Raw genomic sequence first — 22,409 nt, 5'->3', positions numbered from 1 at the left:
GCCTAAAGCCACGTCCAACCCTAAGTCCTAGGTCAGGTTCATTAGTTAGATCGATTGATTGCGAAACAAGTTCGAAAGCGGGCTAGAAAACAAGTTAGAAACGACGTTGATCGATTTGAAAAGATACCTTGCAAACGCGCATTCTACACGGCCTAAAGGGGTCCAATTAGGTCAAGTTTGCTAATTAATTTAACTCATCGATTGTTAATAAGAAGGTGCTAATCACGCACTCTTATACTAGCGAGAAATTAGGTGAAAGAGAGAGAGAGATGCATTCAATTAAGTTACAGAATTGTTAGTTGATTTTAAAAGCTATATCGATGTACCCTAAAGTGTCTAATTAGGTTATTAAACTGATCTAATATCATCTAAACGAGTTATATGTTAACAATCAGAGGTCATATTAACATGTAAACGGTCCAGGGGTAGGTCGAATCACACGAGAGAAGAGAGGGGTCAAAAGCGAAGAACGAAGTCAGAAATCGTTTTATTAATGCCCTACCTTGAACACGAGGATATGTAATTGAGACGGGGGTGTACGACCGACTGATGTAGCGGTTTCTTTCCCATCTCAAGTCAACGCGGGTGTTCATGGTGGTACTTTAACTCATACTCGGACTAAATTAGTTTCATAGTTAATTTAAACGATAAACGAAATAAAACGAAACAATAAAAAAACAAACATAAAAAAACGAAATAAAAGGGAAAAAGAGGAGGATTTGATGCACCGTCAACCTACATGTATCTTTGACACCATCTTGGGTCGTAATCGATGGTAGATTTTATCTCGAGAGGCCGTCGTCGACGAAGAAACAAAGCAAACAACACGTTTTTATCGAATCTGGACAGCAACTTTCAAACAGCGATTTCTCTCTCGTTTCACGATGAAAATTCGATTTAAAAGATGTTTTGAAAACTAGAAAGAGAGGAGAACAGAGATATTAAAACAATCCCTGCTCGTTTTGAGTTATTGGGCACGAAAAACGAGCACAAACAGAACTAGACAGACAGGAAAAGCCGCAAAAACAGAGTGTATAACACTCTGTTTTTCGAGGGAATTCATGTACTCTCAAGGGCAATTTGGCTCGTAAATCTTTGTCTAATGTGTAGATGGATGTTGTATGGTTAATTTGGAACAAGAAACTCGAATTTTGATGGAGGTTTGAAGGGAGAACGAAGGGTTTCAAAGAGGACACACAAACTGATTCTCTGTTTGTATGTCGGTTTTGTCTAGGATTTTTGGGAGGCAATTAGGGTTTGTTTCTGGGGTTTAAAGCTTGTAAGTGAAGGTAGTATGTATGGAGAACTTAGAGGACTGAATGTATGGTGAAGGGGTGGTATTTATAAGGAGTTAAAGTAGGGTAAAAAGGGGAAGAGGCAGACGGGCTCATTCACGCATAGCTGCTGTCCAGCAGCTTTTGTGAGGGTTTGATAGGGGTTTTCTTGGTGGTTAAGCCAAGGTAATATGGGTAGGATACTAGGGTATGGGTTAGGGTTAATGGGTACGGGTTTTGGTGGTATTTGGAGCGGGTTTTGGGCTCGGGATTTGAGCTGCAAAACAGGGGGGCTGCTCGTGTTTTTGTGCGGGCTGTTGGGGGTGATTTAGGGCATAATTTGGGCCGTGGTTATGGGGTTCGAACTGGGGTTGGATGGGTAGAGGCTTAGGTTGGTTAGTGTACTCGAGATTTGTGCCAACTCGTAAAGAAAACGGGCCCAAAAACCGAGCTATAATCGAGCTCTAAAACACGTGTTTAAAACGAGTTCTTTTCGATTTTTAAATCGATTTTTCAAAACAATTAACACATTAAAATAAATGATTTTTCAAATCAAATATACTCATAAAATGATTTTTCAAATCAATTATTTATTTTATTTTCAATAAAATAAATTTGAGAAAATAAATTCAAAATAAAGCAATAAAATGAATTTATCTTAAAAAACCTTTAATTTAAATATCATTTAAATTAATAAAATATTTCATCGACGACGCTCATTCTACATCGTAAAACGAGCTCCAAATAATGACAATGACAACTAAAGAATACATGTGTCCTATCATCATCGGGTGTTTGTCGGGTTCTCTATAAATTCCAATATCGACGGATACGGGTATCTACACTCCTGTAGTGGTGGAAGGATCAAATTCAGTGTCCATAGGGTCTCTCCCCAACGTGGAAGGAATATCCTCTGCAAAACCGAAGTAAACAAAGCAATGTCATGCATTTTCAAGCATTTTCAAGCGTTTCGAGCATTAAAAAAGGGTATTTCTAGCCATCTTTGGCCAGCAAGCCCACCAACACATGTGGTAGGTTAAGTCAAGACGAGTCTAAGTTCAAGCCTATTTGTAGGTTTGAGTCGAAAATTTGGCAGCATTGCGCTACAATAGCAATTATGCCATACAAGAGTGTCCCAGAGGAGCTGTCACAAATTGAAAATCCGGCATGATAGCAAGTTTACCCATTTCATAAGCGTTCCAAAGCATCAAGTTTCATCAAAAATGGACTAGCATAGGGCCATTTTCAAAGGGTTTTGCGGTTTAGCAGGAAACCGTCATATTTCACGCTCAAATCCTTAATACTTGACGAAAATTCGAAAGGAATACATGGTTGTATTCCTAACATGATCAATTACTCATTTCTAATGTCAATTTCATGAGACAAATTCGTTTGAGATGAAAGCCCCAAATTTTCGAGTAAATGGGTGTATAAAACCTATTTTTTCGACCCAAAATCAAAGCTCAAATGAAAAATAAAGCAAGTACAAGATACATACCTCGATTAGTCATGATTTATGGTGAGTTTTGATCATGTTTTGACGGAATTTGGTTGGGGTTTGGTTGAGTTTTGTAAGGAATTGAAATAGGTTTGTGTTTTGAAATGAAAACAAACACGGCTTAAAGTCGAGTTTTACCCAGACAGGGGTGAGCTCGGGAGAAGACGCAGCGCCTGCTGCGCCTCATCCAAGGGTCGTAACTTTTGCTTCGCCTCTTCCCCATCGAGTTTCCAGCCAGATTCGTTAAAATTCGTTATAAGTTCGTTATTTGTGGGCCCGGGCTTCATGCGCTTCTTCCCCAACATATGGCTTCTTTTTGGGTGTCTCTTCGTCCGAATCGGAATTTTCTCTTCAGCATACTATAGGAAACCACAACATTTTGATTCCCCAGTGAGAATTCATGATCATTAAATACAGTTCATGAGCTGCTCCTCTTTATCGGAACTTCGCTTGCGACGACCCAAGCGGATTTTCTCCTCAGCGGTGCCAAGGACGTGCCGTTGCCGATCGAACACCTTTATTTTCCTCAGCGATGCCAAGGGCGTGTAGTTGTCGATCTATTATTTTCTCCTCAGCGGTGCCAAGGGCGCGCCATTGTCGACTCAACATATGATTCTTCCCCACGGAGTTTAAGATAAAATTCTCCGGAGAGCATGAGTACTTTCGAATCCTTCACTCAAGGGTGTCTCAGGTATGGTTTCTTCTTATGGCTGGTGAGCTTCCTTATGTAGTCTAATGGATTTTAAACGACCCTCCCCGAAAGTCGACAGACTCTAAAATGTTCCCGACGACAACTCCTTGGTTCAGACCCCTTGAGCCGCCACGCATCGCCATAGTCGTCAGGTTGTAATCTTCGATTGACCCGATGACTATACTTTTACTTTCGCCTTGCCCAAGACTCAGTCAAAGTGGGGGCTCTATAGATACCTCATTTCTACACCTCCTGCCAACCACCCAGTGATGATTAGGCCGCATGTTTGATACGCGGAACGATTTATGACAGTCCATAAGTTCATCGTCAAGTGATATCTAAAACACTCAAGTAAACTCCTTGGGCGTCATCTACGCATCGATACGGTCGTTTTGAAAGTAATTAGAGTTCATTTGGAGTCCGACTCAAAAACCACTTCATTTTCTAAAAACCGTTTAAATGCCGAGTCGGAATATTCCGAAATGTTCTAGAATTCTCTGGATATTTATTCCTAATTAAAATTAATATTTTAAGTTAATATCTACCATAATATTGTGTTTAATGTAATAAAGAAGTGTATATCTACCGAAACTCGATAATAAAACGCGGAAATCTTTCTTGCTGAGGAGGAAACCTCTGGGGAAATGACGCAGCAAGTGCTGCTCCTCTTCTGTAGCCCTCTTTTTGTAATTTTAATGATATTTCCATGATTTTTTTCCAAATCCATGTCATTCCTAAACTCCTCCATATGTTTAGTATAAATAGAGGACACCGGCCTCCATATTTGGCACGCGAGTATTCCGCCCCTTCTCTCTCTCTCTCTCGCTCGCTCTCTCTCTCTCTCTCTCTCTCTCTCTCTCTCTCTCTCTCTCTCTCTCTCTCTCTCTCTCTCTCTCTCTCTCTCTCTCTCTCTCTCTCTCTCTCTCTCTCTCTCTCTCTCTCTCTCTCTCTTTGCATTCTAGACTACGCTATTGCCTTTCGACGCCTACGTGCTTGATCAATCGACCACGTAAGCTCAGATCATTCTGAGTCCCAGTCATGTTGCATAGACCGACCAATTTGACCAACTCCACCTTTAATCAACCTAATCAATCTACTAAATCCTCTAACAAGGGCACTTTCCACGCATATTCGAGTCGAGCAATCACTAAAACGATAAATTTAGTCAATCCCGTTTCATTAAACATGTAAGTCTGAGGGTGTAAATCCCATTTTATTATTGTACTTTATTTTATATCAATTAATGTAGATCTATATCAAGAGCAAGTTCGAAAACCGATTTAAAATCCATCTATTGAAACCGTTTTTACGAAACAGCAGAGGTCAGACGTCGAGAAGAAGCGCAGCAGCAGCTACGCCTCTTCGAAGGATCGCAGCCTTGTTGCACCTCTTCCAGAGGTTGCCCGCTGCTCCTGCTCTCTTGTTTTCTTTGTTATTTCAGTATACAAATCATGTTTTAACAATTCCCTTTTAATTACAATGCTTAATTCGTCCTTAATCCTGAGTAATTCGATACTTGCGAGTTTTCGCCGTTTTAATTCAAATCGATTCTCCGAGTTTAGACTTGTTCATGTCGAGGTTCTGGAAGCCTAATTTGATACATAAGCCTTCTTCCGAATCTTATTTGTCCAGTTTCGTCTTGATTTAACCTCAAGTTTCGCCTTTTTGTATTTCCGACACAAGTTACTCGTATAATGGTAATCATGTAAATCGCTGTAATTTCTCATTTTAATTCGTTTGATGACCTGCCCAGATACATATAATCGGTTAAAACACTTCAATTCGAGTCTAATATCGATAATTCATCCTAAATCTACCAACGAACGATAATAGTGTAGTGGTTCTGACTTCATAGCGAGAACCTAGCTCTAGAACAAACGCATGAAGTGTTGCGCCTCTTCCAGAAGACGCAGCAGGTGCTGCGCCTGTTCTGGGATGGTTTCTGTCCCTAAACCCTATCTCGCTTTGACGTAGCTCCTAATTACGGTTCAAATCAACTATACTTTCATATTTTTATTTCTAATTCTTTTTTTCTTTTATTTTCTTCTTTGAAATCCCGTCTTCGAGCGTGCTTTTGACGTAGATCAAATAAACCTTGTACTCCTTGTAATTTTAATTATTGTAATTCATTCATTTATCGTAATTATTACTATGTGTGATTTAATTATATCTGTTGGACCATATAGTTATATGATTGTGTTTTGATAATTGCAAGTGTGCTTAATTATATATATACTCTTGCTCGTAATCGTTTGTTTAATCTTTAATAGATTGATTAAAGTTTACAATTTAAGCAAGTAATGTTATAGCAACCATGGCTATAACATTGAAGATTTGTGAAACATCATTCAAATAATGTTATAGTAGCTTGAGCTATAACATTGAAGATTATTAAAGTGTCATAGTAACTGTAACAAGTTTCAAGTATAATGATGACTCAAGCAAAATACTTGATCAAGTCTAAAACAAGCTCAAGATGAAGAGCTTATGATCAAGATGGAAGAGATGAATCCTACATTGAAGATCTCCAGGAATATTAGATAGCGTAGGTCATCGTCTTATAATGGTATTTAAAGAAATGATTTTGGTAAGTAAAGTTATAGCTTTTTTGGTTATAACATTGCCTACCAGACTCGATGTTATAGGTGATTTAGCTATTATAACATTGAGCTGCAGTAATGAAAATGCATGACTTGAGTTCTAAATTATTTTGAAAATAGTTTTTCAAATCTTATCTTTATATTCATTAAATGAAAAACCTATTTTTTAGTAGATTGAAGTTTGTATTTAAATTGGGTTATGAATAGATAATTACCCTTTAGTTAGGCCGACTTTTTGTGACAACTTATGGGTTGTTGCTTGGTGGCTAACTAGGGTTTTCTACTTATTCATTATCTAAACCCCAATTTATTTAACCTAATATCTTACTAGGGTTTCATGTTAGATTTAGTAGGCTTATGGGTCGTCTCCTACTCGTGTAATACTCCTTGTGCAAGTAATGATTAGGGTAAATCTAAATAAGATTATTATTAAAGATATTTTATATCTTTATGGTTATTTAGATTTATTCCATATCTTCTACTAAGATATTGCTAGGTTAAATAATAAGATTGGATCTTGTACTTATTATATACTTCACTCGTGGTCTATATAGTATCTAGGGTTTATGGTAAAAATCTTAAATAAATATTTGTTAGAGATATTTTATCTCCTTATATTTATTTTATATCTTTTACCTAAAATATTGTTGGATTAAAATAGGAAACAGATAGATCTTATTCCTTCCTTAACCTATACGAGATCATCTCCATATGTAGGGTTTAGGTAAAGATCTTAGATAAAATATTTGTTAAAGATAATTTATCTCCTTATATTTATTCCATATCTTTTACTAAGATATTATTAGAATAAATAAATGGATTAAGCTCTTTTTCTTGCTTGGATAAGATTCATGGTAAATCAAAATAATATTTGTTAGTGATTCTGTTATAACCCCAGGATTGGATTTAGGGGGAACGAGGCTTGAACCTCAATCATTCGAAGAAGGTGAGCCAAGTTCAAATGACGATGTGCCTCCTGTTTCTAAGAAAGGGAGATATAAGGATTCTCATCCAATGGAAAATATTTTTGGCAGTTTAAATAAAGGGGTTCGAACTCGAAGAAAGTTTAACAACTTTTGCTCATTTTACTCCTTCCTCTCACCGATTGAGCCAACAAATATCAAAGAAGCACTTGCAGAACCAGATTTGATCGTTGTTATGCAAGAAGAGCCACAACAGTTCGAACGGAACAAAGTTTGGCATTTAGTTCCGAGAGCTAAAGACCGAACTGTTATTGGTACAAGATGGATTTTCAGAAACAAGTTGGACGATACATGAGTTATTCTACGAAATAAAGCCAGATTGTTCGTACAAGGGTATAATCAACAAGAAGGAATTGATTATGATGAGACCTTCGCTCCTGTAGCCAGACTTGAGGCTATTAGGCTATTAATAGCTTTTGCAGCTTACAAAGGAATTAAACTGTTTTGAATGGACGTTAAGACAACATTTTCTTTACGGTTATCTGAATGAGGAGGTTTTTGTTGACCAACTTCCAGGATTTCACGATATCAAGTTTCAAAACCATGTTTTCAAATTAGATTAAGCCTTGTATGGTTTGAAACAAGCTCCTAGGTCTTGGTACGATAGATTGTCAAAATATCTTCTTGACAATGGTTTTAAAAGAGGATCTGTCGACAAAACCCTATTTTGGAAATCTGTAAATTTATATTGACGATATTAATTTTGGTTCAACTAATAATCGTTTGTGTAAGTATTTTTCAGAATTAATGACCTCTGCATTCGAGATGAGCATGATGGGAGAACTCAAGTTCTTCCTTGGGCTTCAAATTCAACAAACTACTGAAGGAATTATGATACACCAACAGAAATACATTAAAGAGCTAATCAAGAAATTTGGTATGGAAAGTTCTAATTCTAAGCCAATTCCTATGGTTAGAGATAAGAAGTTGACTAAGGATGAAGACGTAAGTCTGTCGATGAGACAACTTATCAAGGTATAATTGGCTCACTTCTTTATTTAACTGCAAGTCGTCCTGATATAATATTTAGTGTATGCGTATGTGCTCAATTTCAATTGTGCCCTAAAGAATCGCATATGATTGCAGTTAAGAGAATTTTGAAGTATTTAATTGGTACATCGAAATTATATCTGTGTTATCCTCTTGAGTGTAATTTCGATCTCATAAGGTATTCAAATACAGACTATGCAGGTTGTTCACTTGATAGAAAAAGTACTTCTGGCATAGCTACGTTTTATGGATCATGCATTTTAACATGGGGTTCAAAGAAGCAAAATTCCGTTGCGTTATCTATAGCTAAAGCCGAGTATATTACCACTGGTTGGTATGTTCTCAACTTTTATGGCTTAAGCAACAGTTATGTGATTATGGTGTTAACATAAGGTGTATTTCTATTTTATGTGATAACACGAGTGCTATAATTATATATAAGAACCCAGTGCAGCACTCGCGTACTAAGCATATAGACATTAGACACCATTTTCTACGTGACCATGTAGATAAGGCCAACATAAGACTGGAATTTTATAGTACAGAAAAATAATGGGCTGACATTTTCACCAAAGCATTGGCTAGAGAACGTTTTGAGATTTTACGGTTGGAAATTGGTTTAATTGGTGCCAGCTTAACTTGTCACAAATATTTTATTTCCCGTATGACTGACTAGATTTGACGAGATTTTATAACTATGTTCGTATTTTCCGTTGCAAGTACATTCTTATATAATATTTTATTATTTTATAAGAATATTCCCTTTGCTAGTCTGTTATATTTTGTGTTGTATACAAACCATATTTCTCGTTATTCACATATACATTCTAAGGTTTAGAGCTTCATAAACCACTGACATTCATGATTGGTTTCATTTAGGATTTGAGTAGTACTCCTTACATGGCATGTAACATCAAATTTCATAAGCCTGAAATTTGTCTCTTATTACCTGTATATACTCGGGTTTGTGGTGGTGACACATGTGGAGAGGCGACCCTTCCTTTACGTTTTACCCACTACCCTCACAATAGCCAAAATTGCCTCATTTTGACCCATTTATTCTACTACATTCCATATGGCCTACCCTTGTCAAGCGAGTCTTGTTGGTAAGTTTGGATGTCTTGTTGTGGTCAATTTTGTTGATTTTATGATGGATATTGGAAGGAAGAAGAAAAAGATGGACTGAAACAAAAAAAAATGAAAATAATACAAAAAAAAGGAGAAAAATGATACTATAAAAGATGGAAACGCAAGAATCTCTTATTACTCCTATTCTTATCATTTCCGTATTACTTGAGGAGAAGTACTTGTTGATTTGAGTGAGTTTGTGCCATACTTGGCATGGTGCATCATCTTTCATGTTGGGTTGGAAAGTGGAATATGGTTACTTTTGATTGTGATTGGTTCTAGCTTGGCTTTTACCTCCACATATCCATATTATTTTGCCCCTTCTTACCTAATTACGTCACCTCACATTACTTTTTAAGTCCTCGGCATGTGTTTTGGACCTCGCTTGGTTGGAGTGTGTATGTACGGTCACTAGAGATATCTATCATGTTAGATTGCATGCATGCTTTTGTAGGTCGTAGTTAGGTTAGTGACTAATTTCCTTCTCTCCTATAAAATCTGTACTCAACTTGGTTCTTATGCTATAATACTTGTCTTGCTTAAAATTTCTTGCCTCGGTTGATATTATTCTAGGTGTTTTATATCCGTTCTCCTGTTTTCGATGATGTCAAGAGGGGGAAGAAAATGACCGTGACTTAAGTATTTGCCTAAGCTTGCTCCTTGTCAGAACCTTTAATATCTTAAGGTCCTTAGATGCTATTGATACGTGCATTTTATATAGTCTTTTTAACCTATTTTATGCACGTATTTCTATGCTTTTATCGTAGTTTTATGCTACGAAATGCCCCAAATATGCTACTTTGGGTTATTTTATCTTATTTGCAGGTATGAACCAGAAAGTAGTGAAATCGAGCCATTTATCGTCCGTTTTACATGCATTTGGAGGTAGGGTGAATTTGGAGCGGAAATATTGTTGTCTTGGGATGCGTGAAGCCATTTCGGGAGCTAAAGGGACAAGTCAAAGTCAAACTAACGAGAATTGTGAGCTGCTGAAGTTTGTTTTCACTCGATCGAGTACTTAACTGGTCGATCGAGTGGTTTTAGGTCAAATAATCAGTCGATCGAGTACTTTAGTTGGTCGATCGAACTGTTTCATATATGGGTTTAGTCAATCGAGTGATTTGTTTGGTCGATCGAACGGTCTGAGCTCTATTTTGCTCGATCGAGTGGTTCTAAACCACTCGATCAAGTGGTTTATCCTACGGGTTTGGGCTTTTTAGTTTATTTCCGTCATTAGGTTAAATAATTCCTATTTTCTTATAAATAGGAAGGTAGGACGTCAGTTGTACCTCTCTTCTTCTCTCTTCTCTTCTCCCCTTTCTCGACACTTAATACATTGTTCCAGTTACTTTGTTCCTCTATTCCGGATTTATTTCAGTAACATTTCTCTCTCTCTTTTCTCTTCTTATTTAATGTTTATTACTCTCTCTCTCTCTCTTTATTACTTATGTTCTTTATTTAATTATGTCTAGCTAATTCCTTTAGTATGTTAGGACTAGGGACGCCGTGGTAGCAATATGTTAGGATTGACATGATTAGATTAGTTTGCGATAAGAATTGTATTAAGCAATATAATTGTGATTAGGTTGAATGAATGCATGCAGGAGACCGATTTATTTAGTTACCCCCGACCTAGATCGAAAGATTGGAAGGGAAGATTTGCTTAATTACAATAGGTGATACCTAATTAGGGCGAAAGCTAAGTTAGGGAGACCCTAGGGTGATTAGAGACCGAAAGGGTATAATCGTAGGTTTAAGGACCGAAAGGTGACGAACTCGCTCTTCTTATCAATAATTTAATCGACTCAGTTGACCCGATAGTGTAGCTGCCATGGTAGACCGATTCCTAGCATATTTCTCCCTTTTATCTGATTTACCCTTGTATTTCTTCGTTAATTTCTCTCATTCCTTTCCCTCTTGCCTTAACCTCATTAGTTTAGTCAAAACAAATCAAACCCCCCAATTGTGACATTAGACAGACCGAAGTAGACAAGTGAATAGTGACCGCCTCCCTGTGGAGATCGACCCTACTTACCGCTGACTTCTGTTAGTAGTATCTAGGTATTTTATTTTTGGTACATAACGACCGTATCAAACTTTGGCGCCGTTGTCGGGGAGGCAACTATTTATTTACTTGTTTTATTTTGTCTGTTTTTAGCCTCAAGGAATTTATTCCTTGAGGCAGTTCTAATCTTTTTCTTTAGTGCTGTTTGATAGGCCTTACAGGTACTACTTAGACAGTTCTAGGTGAAAGATCGTCAAAGGGAAGGCTTGAGTACCTTTGACCCGTCACCTATGTCCCATTATATGGCACAGCAGGTGATTTACTGTGGGAGATGTGGTGCTGCTGAGCACAATACAGTTCTTTGTATGGCAGAAAATGACGCGGTCTACGAGTTCAAGCTTTGGGGATGTGTTAGCCATTCCCCTGTAGTTATGCCGCCACATCCACCCTATCAATGGCCACCGCAACAAGATCCTCCTGATATACAGAAATAAGAGATTGCGGAGCTGAAATCTTTGTTGGAGACGTTTGCACTCCAAGTGCAAGAAGGTGATATAGACACTTGTTCGCGATTTGATAAGCTCGAGTCTGAAATAGCTCAGCTAGCTGCTGAGTCGGATAATATGAAACCAGAAGAGGTGTACTTTACCGAGAGCGGTTTTTCACCTGAAGAAACCGTGTTGCCCAATGCAGAGGATGACTTTTATGACTCGGACGACGAATTTCTATCGTACTTCAAATGTTTACACGAGGATTTCAGCGCTGTACAGGAAGAATCACTCGATCGAGTGACTTATAATAGTCGATCGAGTGAAATTCCAGAAGAACCAGTCAATCGAGTAGTTCAAATCACTCGATCGAGTGAAAATCAGGAGGAAAGTGCTCGATCGAGTAATAATTTTGCTCGATCGAGTGAGTTGGCCAGCGAGAGCAATGATTTGTTGTTTGGGTTCGTTTTAGACGACAATTTTGATGATGATAATGGATACTGTGTGTCGCCCCTATTCAAAGCCGAGTTAGATGCACTTGAGGCTGCGATTTACGGGATGAAATCCACTGAGGAGGTTGACGAAGAAGCAGCTGAGTCGGTAATTGTTCCTAGCACGGAAGAGGTAATACCTTCCTTTGCCAATGACTCCGTCATTGAGAGCGACCAACCCGAGGTAGTAAAAGATAATTTATTTATTGTTTGTTTAAATAGTAAATTGCCCCGTTTAACTTATGTTGCGCATTCCAATGCTTTGCCCCTTCCTAGTAGGTCGTATAATTTAACGAATTTTCACCATCCTTGTCATCTCAATCTTGTTAAACTGAAACAGGACCTTAATTTATTGTCAATTGCTCCCGAGCTCCTCTACTTTGTGGACAAATTTAGGAGCTCTCATAGGAAGTTTGTTAGACTTAAATGTTTATATACTTTTATTTCCTATGCTTGTATTCCACTTTGGTGCTACTTATGCTTTTGTGTAGCACATGCGCAGATTTATGATTTAATGCTACGTGCTTTGAACTGTTTTGATTATGACTAAATAGAGAGCCTCGAAGAAAAAGAAGGTCAAGCTGGGACCTGACTGAAGCTAGCGCTACCCGGAAGGCAACCCGGAGAATTTATTTTTCATTTTATTTCAGTTTTCAGTTGTAATAAATGGTCTTCGTACCATAGACTATCTCAGTATGTGTGTTTTTGTTAGTTTGCGGGGTGGTTTTATTTGCGTTTTGCAGGAATACACTGAAGATCAGCCGATCGAGTACTTTTTGTACTCGAACGAGCACTTTTGCTACTACATCCACTCGATCGAGTGATTATTTTACTCGATCGAGCACATGCAAAGAGAGAACTACTCGATTGACTGCTTTTCTTCTCGATCGAGCAGTTTTGGATGCCCATTCACTCGATCGACCACTGTTCGAGTACCATCGAATGCTTTTGACTTGGATTAGCCTCCTGAGACGATATTTGAGCTGTTTAGCGACCTCCCACGTTGTTGGCTGGTTTGGGGAGGTCCCTTATTCGCGCAATCTTGTAAGTTTTCCGCATTTACTGTCTTTCTCCTCTAGTTTGCATTTCCTTTCCATGTTTTGGTACAATGATGGCATTGTACGGTTTGGTTTGGGGAGGTTATGCATCCATATCTGTGTCTGCATATTGTTTTTATTGCATTTCTGTTATCATATTTAATTTATGTATGCATTGTAGTATATTTTCATAAAACTCAAAAATATCATAAAAATAGAAAAATTTCCGAAAAATCAAAAAAAATTTCACGTTTATTTTAGCATATAGGTTGAGTCGGAATGGTCGATTTCCATGATGAAATTGCACTATTATTTGTCCTTTTGCTTAAGCCTTGCAATAAACTAATATCTTTAGCCTTATCTTGTTGCATATCTACGAGTTTATGTTGAATTTAGCTGAACGAATAGACTTGACTTGAAATTTTGGCAACCTACTTATAATTTCTAAGATTTAGAGCCTTATAAACTAGTGTCATTTGTGACCAGTTTCATGTAGGATTGTGAGTAGTTACTCCTTGCATAACATGTTCATTAATTTGCACGTATATGACATTCAATTGCTTTTTGTCGTCATACATTCGGGTTAGTGGTTGGTGTCACATGCAGGGAGGTCCTTACATTTCCCTTTCTTTCATTTTTACGCATTTATCTCCACATTAGCCAAATTTGCCTGTTGACCCTTAGCTACATCCCAAATTTAGCCTGCCCTGTCAAGCTAGTTTAGTGTATGTTTTGCGGTATATATTTCATTGTGCCAAGTTTGGTTCGTATTCTGTTGATTCGGAGTTGGTAATTTATGAAGAAAAGGAGGTTGATGAAAAAAAACGTGAAAAAGAAAAAAAAGAAAAAAACAAGAATTCGAAAAAAAAAGAAAAAAAAAAGAAAAGATTCGAAAGAAAAGAAAGAAAAAAGAAGATGTTGTTTGATGAGACGGTTTCACGTCTATGCTTTATCTATATCACTTGAGAAGTATTTTCAGTTCGGTTTGGTGAGTTTTATGCCAAATGAAGGGCATTGTGCTTAATTCATAATTGAGTTGGAAATGGATGTTGTCATATGGTTCTGTTTAGGTACTAGCTTGATCACCTATACCTCCACATTCCCATAAATGTTTTGCCTTTTCTTACCCATTGCCTCACTTTACCATATTTTTTGTAAGCCCTCGGATGTGACAGGACCTCGTTTGGTTGGAATGTATGTACGGTAGCTAGAATTGTCTATCATATTAGTTGCATGCATGTTTATGTGGGTCGTAGTCTAGGTGAGCGACTATTTTTCTTTCTCTCTTAAATATATATGTTCACCCTTTTGCTTCATGAGAGAAGAGTGACCCGTGAGAGTCCATTATTAAAGGTCTTGCAAGGTCGATGGTTCAGCTTTATTATAACATCTTACAACTCGTTTGCATTTGACTGTTTGCTATAAGTGTTAGTTTGCTTGCATTAAATTGGTTTGAGTGGGCATTTGTAGCTAGCTCTGAGTTATCTTTTCCATTCCATTAGTTTGCATTTAGTTTACTCGAGGACGAGTAAAGGTTTGGTTTGGGGAGATTTGATACGTGCATTTTATATAGTCTTTTTAGCCTATTTTGTGCACGTATTTCTATGCTTTTATCGTAGTTTTATGCTACGAAATGCCCCGAATAGGCTACTTTGGGTTATTTTATCTTATTTGCAGGTATGAACCAGAAAGTAGTGAAATCAAGCCATTTATCGTCCGTTTTGCATGCATTTGGAGGTAGGGTGAATTTGGAGCGGAAATATTGTTGTCTTGGGATGCGTGAAGCCATTTCGGTAGCTAAAGGGACAAGTCAAAGTCAAACTAACGAGAATTGTGAGCTGCTGAAGTTAGTTTTCACTCGATCGAGTACTTAACTGGTCGATCGAGTGGTTTTAGGTCAAATAATCAGTCGATCGAGTACTTTAGTTGGTCGATCGAACTGTTTAATATATGGGTTTAGTCGATCGAGTGATTTGTTTGGTCGATCGAACGGTCTGAGCTCTATTTTGCTCGATCGAGTGGTTCTAAACCACTCGATCGAGTGGTTTATCCTACGGGTTTGGGCTTTTTAGTTTATTTCCGTCATCAGGTTAAATAATTCCTATTTTCTTATAAATAGGAAGGTAGGACGTCAGTTGTACCTCTCTTCTTCTCTCTTCTCTTCTCCCCTTTCTCGACACTTAATACATTGTTCCAGTTACTTTGTTCCTCTATTCCGGATTTATTTCAGTAACATTTCTCTCCCTTTTCTCTTCTTATTTAATGTTTATTACTCTCTCTCTCTCTCTTTATTACTTATGTTCTTTATTTAATTATGTCTAGCTAATTCCTTTAATATGTTAGGACTAGGGAAGCTGTGGTAGCAATATGTTAGGATTGACATGATTAGATTAGTTTGCGATAAGAATTGTATTAAGCAATATAATTGTGATTAGGTTGAATGAATCCATGCAGGAGACCGATTTATTTAGTTACCCCCGACCTAGATCGAAAGATTGGAAGGGAAGATTTGCTTAATTACAATAGGTGATACCTAATTAGGGCGAAAGCTAAGTTAGGGAGACCCTAGGGTGATTAGAGACCGAAAGGGTATAATCGTAGGTTTAAGGACCGAAAGGTGACGACCTCGCTCTTCTTATCAATAATTTAATCGACTCAGTTGACCCGATAGTGTAGCTGCCACGGTAGACCGATTCCTAGCATATTTCTCCCTTTTATCTGATTTACCCTTGTATTTCTTCGCTAATTTCTCTCATTCCTTTCCCTCTTGCCTTAAACTCATTAGTTTAGTCAAAACAAATCAAACCCCCCAATTGTGACATTAGACAGACCGAAGTAGACAAGTGAATAGTGACCGCCTCCCTGTGGAGATCGACCCTACTTACCGCTGACTTCTGTTAGTAGTATCTAGGTATTTTTATTTTGGTACATAACGACCGTATCAAATTTTGGCGCCGTTGCCGGGGAGGCAACTATTTATTTACTTGTTATATTATGTCTGTTTTTAGCCTCAAGGAATTTATTCCTTGAGGCAGTTCTAATCTTTTTCTTTAGTGCTGTTTGATAGGCCTTACAGGTACTACTTAGACAGTTCTAGATGAAAGATCGTCAAAGGGAAGGCTTGAGTACCTTTGACCCGTCACCTATGTCCCATTATATGGCACAGCAGGTGATTTACTGTGGGAGATGTGGTGCTGCTGAGCACAATACAGTTCTTTGTATGGCAGAAAATGACGCGGTCTACGAGTTCAAGCTTTGGGGACGTGTTAGCCATTCCCCTGTAGTTATGCCGCCACATCCACCCTATCAATGTCCACCGCAACAAGATCCTCCTGATATACAGAAATAAGAGATTGCGGAGCTGAAATCTTTGTTGGAGACGTTTGCACTCCAAGTGCAAGAAGGTGATATAGACACTTGTTCGCGATTTGATAAGCTCGAGTCTGAAATAGCTCAGCTAGCTGCTGAGTCGGATAATATGCAACCAGAAGAGGTGTACTTTACCGAGAGCGGTTTTTCACCTGAAGAAACCGTGTTGCCCAATGCAGAGGATGACTTTTATGACTCGGACGACGAATTTCTATCGTACTTCAAATGTTTACACGAGGATTTCAGCGCTGTACAGGAAGAATCACTCGATCGAGTGACTTATAATAGTCCATCGAGTGAAATTCCAGAAGAACCAGTCAATCGAGTAGTTCAAATCACTCGATCGAGTGAAAATCAAGAGGAAAGTGCTCGATCGAGTAATAATTTTGCTCGATCGAGTGAGTTGGCCAGCGAGAGCAATGATTTGTTGTTTGGGTTCGTTTTAGACGACAATTTTGATGATGATAATGGATACTGTGTGTCGCCCCTATTCAAAGCCGAGTTAGATGCACTTGAGGCTGCGATTTACGGGATGAAATCCACTGAGGAGGTTGACGAAGAAGCAGCTGAGTCGGTAATTGTTCCTAGCACGGAAGAGGTAATACCTTCCTTTGCCAATGACTCCGTCATTGAGAGCGACCAACCCGAGGTAGTAAACGGTAATTTATTTATTGTTTGTTTAAATAGTAAATTGCCCCGTTTAACTTATGTTGCGCATTCCAATGCTTTGCCCCTTCCTAGTAGGTCGTATAATTTAACGAATTTTCACCATCCTTGTCATCTCAATCTTGTTAAACTGAAACAGGACCTTAATTTATTGTCAATTGCTCCCGAGCTCCTCTACTTTGTGGACAAATTTAGGAGCTCTCATAGGAAGTTTGTTAGACTTAAATTTTTATATACTTTTATTTCCTATGCTTGTATTCCACTTTGGTGCTACTTATGCTTTTGTGTAGCACATGAGCAGATTTATGATTTAATGCTACGTGCTTTGAACTGTTTTGATTATGACTAATTAGAGAGCCTCAAAGAAAAAGAAGGTCGAGCTGGGACCTGACTGAAGCTAGCGCTACCCGGAAGGCAACCCGGAGAATTTGTTTTTCATTTTATTTCAGTTTTCAGTTGTAATAAATGGTCTTCGTACCATAGACTATCTCAGTATGTGTGTTTTTGTTAGTTTGCGGGGTGTTTTTATTTGCGTTTTGCAGGAATACACTGAAGATCAGTCGATCGAGTACTTTTTGTACTCGAACGAGCACTTTTGCTACTACATCCACTCGATCGAGTGATTATTTTACTCGATCGAGCACATGCAAAGAGAGAACTACTCGATTGACTGCTTTTCTTCTCGATCGAGAATTTTTGGATGCCCATTCACTCGATCGACCACTGTTCGAGTACCATCGAATGCTTTTGACTTGGATTAGCCTCCTGAGACGATATTTGAGCTGTTTAGCGACCTCCCACGTTGTTGGCTGGTTTGGGGAGGTCCCTTATTCGCGCAATCTTGTAAGTTTTCCGCATTTACTCTTTTTCTCCTCTAGTTTGCATTTCCTTTCCATGTTTTGGTACAATGAGGGCATTGTACGGTTTGGTTTGGGGAGGTTATGCATCCATATCTGTGTCTGCATATTGTTTTTATTGCATTTCTGTTATCATATTTAATTTATGTATGCATTGTTGTTTATTTTCATAAAACTCAAAAATATCATAAAAATAGAAAAATTTCCGAAAAATCAAAAAAAATTTCACGTTTATTTTTGCATATAGGTTGATTCGGAATGGTCGATTTCCATGATGAAATTGCACTATTATTTGTCCTTTTGCTTAAGCCTTGCAATAAACTAATATCTTTAGCCTTGTCTTGTTGCATATCTACGAGTTTATGTTGAATTTAGCTGAACGAATAGACTTGACCTGAAATTTTGGCAACCTACTTATAATTTCTAAGATTTAGAGCCTTATAAACTAGTGTCTTTTGTGACCAGTTTCATGTAGGATTGTGAGTAGTTACTCCTTGCATAACATGTTCATTAATTTGCACGTATATGACATTCAATTGCTTTTTGTCGTCATACATTCGGGTTAGTGGTTGGTGTCACATGCAGGGAGGTGCTTACATTTCCCATTCTTTCATTTTTACGCATTTATCTCCACATTAGCCAAATTTGCCTGTTGACCCTTAGCTACATCCCAAATTTAGCCTGCCCTGTCAAGCTAGTTTAGTGTATGTTTTGCGGTATATATTTCATTGTGCCAAGTTGGGTTCGTATTCTGTTGATTCGGAGTTGGTAATTTATGAAGAAAAGGAGGTTGATGAAAAAAAACGTGAAAAAGAAAAAAAAGAAAAAAAAAAGAATTCGAAAAGAAAAGAAAATATTCGAAAGAAAAGAAAGAAAAAAGAAGATGTTGTTTGATGAGACGGTTTCACTCCTATGCTTTATCTATATCACTTGAGAAGTATTTTCAGTTCGGTTTGGTGAGTTTTATGCCAAATGAAGGGCATTGTGCTTAATTCATAATTGAGTTGGAAATGGATGTTGTCATATGGTTCTGTTTAGGTACTAGCTTGATCACCTATACCTCCACATTCCCATAAATGTTTTGCCTTTTCTTACCCATTGCCTCACTTTACCATATTTTTTGTAAGCCCTCGGCTGTGACAGGACCTCGTTTGGTTGGAATATATGTACGGTAGCTAGAATTGTCTATCATATTAGTTGCATGCATGTTTATGTGGGTCGTGGTCTAGGTGAGCGACTATTTTTCTTTCTCTCTTAAATATATATGTTCACCCTTTGCTTCATGAGAGAAGAGTGACCCGTGAGAGTCCATTATTAAAGGTCTTGCAAGGTCGATGGTTCAGCTTTATTATAACATCTTACAACTCGTTTGCATTTGACTGTTTGCTATAAGTGTTAGTTTTCTTGCATTAAATTGGTTTGAGTGGGCATTTGTAGCTAGCTCTGAGTTATCTTTTCCATTCCATTAGTTTGCATTTAGTTTACTCAAGGACGAGTAAAGGTTTGGTTTGGGGAGATTTGATACGTGCATTTTATATAGTCTTTTTAGCCTATTTTGTGCACGTATTTCTATGCTTTTATCGTAGTTTTATGCTACGAAATGCCCCGAATATGCTATTTTGGGTTATTTTATCTTATTTGCAGGTATGAACCAGAAAGTAGTGAAATCAAGCCATTTATCGTCCGTTTTGCATGCATTTGGAGGTAGGGTGAATTTGGAGCGGAAATATTGTTGTCTTGGGATGCGTGAAGCCATTTCGGTAGCTAAAGGGACAAGTCAAAGTCAAACTAACGAGAATTGTGAGTCTTTGAAGTTAGTTTTCACTCGATCGAGTACTTAATCGGTCGATCGAGTGGTTTTAGGTCAAATAATCATCGATCGAGTACTTTAGTTGGTCGATCGAACTATTTCATATATGGGTTTAGTCGATCGAGTGATTTGTTTGGTCGATCGAACGGCAGTCGAGCTCTATTTTGCTCGATCGAGTGGTTCTAAACCACTCGATCGAGTGGTTTATCCTACGGGTTTGGGCTTTTTAGTTTATTTCCGTCATTAGGTTAAATAATTCCTATTTTCTTATAAATAGGAAGGTAGGACGTCAGTTGTACCTCTCTTCTTCTCTCTTCTCTTCTCCCCTTTCTCGACACTTAATACATTGTTCCAGTTACTTTGTTCCTCTATTCCGGATTTATTTCAGTAACATTTCTCTCCCCTTTCTCTTCTTATTTAATGTTTATTACTCTCTCTCTCTCTTTATTACTTATGTTCTTTATTTAATTATGTCTAGCTAATTCCTTTAATATGTTAGGACTAGGGAAGCTGTGGTAGCAATATGTTAGGATTGACATGATTAGATTAGTTTGCGATAAGAATTGTATTAAGCAATATAATTGTGATTAGGTTGAATGAATGCATGCAGGAGACCGATTTATTTAGTTACCCCCGACCTAGATCGAAAGATTGGAAGGGAAGATTTGCTTAATTACAATAGGTGATACCTAATTAGGGCGAAAGCTAAGTTAGGGAGACCCTAGGGTGATTAGAGACCGAAAGGGTATAATCGTAGGTTTAAGGACCGAAAGGTGACGACCTCGCTCTTCTTTTCAATAATTTAATCGACTCAGTTGACCCGATAGTGTAGCTGCCACGGTAGACCGATTCCTAGCATATTTCTCCCTTTTATCTGATTTACCCTTGTATTTCTTCGCTAATTTCTCTCATTCCTTTCCCTCTTGCCTTAAACTCATTAGTTTAGTCAAAACAAATCAAACCCCCCAATTGTGACATTAGACAGACCGAAGTAGACAAGTGAATAGTGACCGCCTCCCTGTGGAGATCGACCCTACTTACCGCTGACTTCTGTTAGTAGTATCTAGTATTTTATTTTTGGTACATAACGACCGTATCAGCTATATTTTGTATATAAGTGGATTGTTGTTCTTGCGTTCAACTTACTATGACTTTTATAGTCTTATGTTGAGGGGGAACTTACACTTAGTCACAAATTATAAGAGACTTGTCATCATCAAAAAGGGGGAATTTGTTGGACCATATAGTTATATGATTGTGTTTTGATAATGACAAGTGTGATTATTTATATATATACTCTTGCTCGTAATCGTTTGTTTAATCTTTAATAGATTGATTAATGTTTACAATTTATGCAAGTAATGTTATAGCAACCATGGCTATAACACTGAAGATTTGTGAAACATCATTCAAATAATGTTATAGCAGCTTGAGCTATAACATTGAAGATTATTAAAGCGTCATATTAACTGTAACAAGTTTCAAGTATGATGATCACTCAAGCAAAAGACTTGATCAAGTCTATAACAAGCTCAAGATGTAGAGCTTATGATCAAGATGGAAGAGATGAATCCTACATTAAAGATCTCCAGGAAGATTAGATAGCGTAGGTCATCGTCTTATAACGGTATTTATAGAAATGATTTTGGTAAGTAAAGTTATAGCTGTTTTGGTTATAACATTGCCTACCAGACTCAATGTTATACGTGATTTAGCTATAACATTGAGCTACAGTAATGAAAACGCACGACTTGAGTTTTAAATTGTTTTGAAAATAGTTTTTCAAATATCTTTATATTCTTTAAATTAAAAACCTATTTTATAGTAGATTGAAGTTTTTACTTAAATTGGGTTATGAATAGATAATTACCCTTTAGGTAGGCCGACTTGTTGTGACAACTTATGGGTTGTTTCTTGGTGGCTAACTAGGGTTTTCTACTTATTCATATCTAAACCCTAATTTATTTAACCTAATATCTTACTAGGGTTTCACGTTAAATGTAGTAGGCTTATAGGTCGTCTCCTACTCGTGTGATACTCCTTGTGCAAGTAAAGATTAGGGTAAATCTAAATAAGTTTATTATTAAAGATATTTTATATCTTTATGGTTATTTAGATTTATTCAATATCTTCTACTAAGATATTGCTAGGTTAAATAATAATATTTGATTTTCTACTTATTATATACTTCACACGTGATCTATATAGTATCTAGGGTTTATGGTAAAAATATTAAATAAATATTTGTTAGAGATACTTTATCTCCTTATATTTATTTTATATCTTTTACCTAAAATATTGTTGGATTAAATAGGAAAAAGATAGATCTTATTCCTTCCTTAACCTACACGAGATCCTCTCCATATCTAGAGTTTAGGTAAAGATCTTAGATAAAATATTTGTTAAAGATATTTTATCTCCTTATATTTATTCCATATCTTTTACTAAGATATTATTAGAATAAATAAATGGATTAAGATCTTTTTCTTGCTTGGATAAGAATCATGGTAAATCAAAATAAT

This window comes from Silene latifolia, chromosome Y (genome assembly GCF_048544455.1).
Source record: "Silene latifolia isolate original U9 population chromosome Y, ASM4854445v1, whole genome shotgun sequence".
Classification (NCBI taxonomy): domain Eukaryota; kingdom Viridiplantae; phylum Streptophyta; class Magnoliopsida; order Caryophyllales; family Caryophyllaceae; genus Silene; species Silene latifolia.
The sequence above is the reverse complement of the archived record's forward strand: the minus strand, read 5'-3'. Positions refer to the sequence as shown.